Source organism: Centrocercus urophasianus, unplaced genomic scaffold, assembly GCF_019232065.1.
Source record: "Centrocercus urophasianus isolate 14NV4802_14NV808 unplaced genomic scaffold, USGS_Curo_1.0 seq_24, whole genome shotgun sequence".
NCBI lineage: Eukaryota > Metazoa > Chordata > Aves > Galliformes > Phasianidae > Centrocercus > Centrocercus urophasianus.
This window is the reverse complement of record NW_024884800.1, coordinates 13,402,667-13,404,900: the sequence shown is the minus strand read 5'-3', so window position 1 is coordinate 13,404,900 and position 2,234 is coordinate 13,402,667. Positions and strand designations below refer to the sequence as shown.

The window sequence follows — 2,234 nt, the reverse complement described above, 5'->3', positions numbered from 1 at the left end:
CATGTAATACTGAACAACTTTTTCAAAGTTGCTTCCCCAACCACACAAACATAATCAGCTCACGAGGCTGCTGAAAGCAGCAGTTCTGCCATCTGTCCGCCTATTCCCACCTCGCACTTGTGCAGGCACAAGCGGTTGTGAAGCCACACAACGATCCAGAGCGAACCAATCTCTGAAAACCAACCAGGGAAAAAATAAAATGATAATTAGATCGTTCTTGCAGTCTGACACACAGTACAACTGTGCATGCCGGCAGGAGCATGGGAGTAAGCACAAACAGCATCAGTGATTTTAACGGCTGTACCGTTTGCAGAAGGCCACTGGCACAGCAACTTTTTTACAAGGTCAGGCACCAAACCTCAAGAATGCTTAAGCACACACATGAATTTCAAGTAAAATGATGTGTATTTCTCTAATTTGCTATCATGGTACCTTTAAAGTAGTAAGTAGGAGAAGAAAGGTGAAGGTCACCCAGAGGAATCAAAGTACTGCTGAAAAGCATTTCTGTGGTCATCTTCACCTCTGCGTCAGATTCCCCCAATGAAACAGAGACAGTAACACCAATCTCTTCAGCAAAACATTCTGACACAATTAAAAACACACCATGGTGATACGATAACGCTGTTACAGAGAGACAAGGGCAAAATTCAACTTTCTCGTGGCAATGAATGAGCGAAAGGGCACAAAGGTGACATGGGAACCTCTGACAGTCTGGGATGGAGAACAGACAGAGGACACTGCAAGGCAAAATTGGCCACTGAGAGCAGCAGCTCCTCAACATCGCTATCTACAAGAAGACAAACACCGATGTATAAACTACCTGGGTAAAGAAACTCACAGCGGAGTCTCCCTGCCCTCCTTTCATTACTGGTACTCTGATGTAACCACACAGGAGTTATGAAGAGAGCATAAGAAGGACTTGCTGGTGTGGCAGGTTAAGTAGGAATCCACAGAGCTGGGTTGTCATGACAGCAGCTGAAAGTATGCAAGAGACGTATAGATCCTGGGTGTTAGAACAGCAAGGACTCCAAACAAGATCATTAAAACATGACATTATTTTTAACACCGAGAGGTATACACTACATCTCATTAATGAAACATGGACTGTACAGTAACCACTTGCACTGGTGAGGGTGCATGTGAATGGAGAACACACACAGAAATGCTTCCACTATACTAGCAAAGAGCACATTCTGCCCAGAGCCCAACATCATGCAGCACTGGGAAGGGACAGTGCATGCGCTCCTGTGGATCCCTCACTTGAGCCTCAGATGAAGCTCAAGCTTCAGTTTCGAAGCCCAGAAAATCGCCACACAAGCTTCAACCCATCGTAAAGCAGAGTAGAACGGTGGAAATGATTTCGGCAACCCCTTACATTAACTTGGCATTCACACAGCATGCAGAATTAGTAGCGTCCCAGCCAGGAGGCAGTAACTTCCTGCAGGGAGAAGTTACTCCCTGGAGTGCCCAACCCTGCCGGCAGCAGCACAGGAACACTACTGGCACTGCCAGGGCAGGCAGGCACGACACAGACATTGAATGAGCACAGCTCAGCTCCACGCAAAGTGGGCCTTTGTGGAGGCTCTCGAAGCCCTCAGTGAAGGCTCTCGCAAGCAGGCTTGGGAGGCAGAGGCGGCTGTGACTAACAGGTGTTAGCTGTGATCCATTCGGAACTTTGGAATTTGGACGTGGTAGATTGCTGAGGGGTTTGGTATATCTAATATGAGATTGTCTCCGAGGGTTGTTACAGAGCAAGGACTCCTGGACCAAGCAGCACCTCAGGTGCCTGACACAGGGGACATACCGGTACACCAGTGCTCACACACCAGGTTCCCCTCCAGGTACTCACCGTGACACCGTGCCAAAGCAGAGCCCGCACTCACGCGGAACACTCGCGCTCAGCGCCCACTTGGCGGAGGGGTCCCGGCGCGGCCCGCTGGGAGAGAGAGCACGGGGCGCTGCCACTCGGACGGCCGCGCTCGGAGCCCGGCCCGGCACCCTTCAACGAGGACTCAGCGTTGGGAGCGGGGCGCCGGCGGGGCACCGGAATCGCCCCGCGGGGTGAGTGCCGCTGGGCGCCCCTCGGGCCGGCAGGGAGTGAAACGGCGGGACCCGGCCGGACCCGCACGGCGCGGGGGCGCCAGCGGGCCGGGCCCGGGGCCACGCGGGCCGTGCGGGGCCGAGCGAGGACAGGGGCCAGGCGGCGGCGGGCGCGGAGGCGAGGGCAGGCGGGG

General features: G+C 53.4%; 1 long non-coding RNA gene across 1 annotated transcript in view; it reads left to right on the top strand.

Annotated features, from left to right (window-relative positions):
- The first annotated feature begins 1,491 nt into the window (after positions 1-1,491).
- LOC122163719 overlaps positions 1,492-2,234 on the top strand; it is a 69,962-nt gene continuing 69,219 nt past the window's right edge. Inside the window, exon 1 of the long non-coding RNA XR_006170025.1 lies at positions 1,492-1,841. This is a non-coding gene — a long non-coding RNA (uncharacterized LOC122163719). The remainder of the gene's footprint in view (positions 1,842-2,234) is intronic.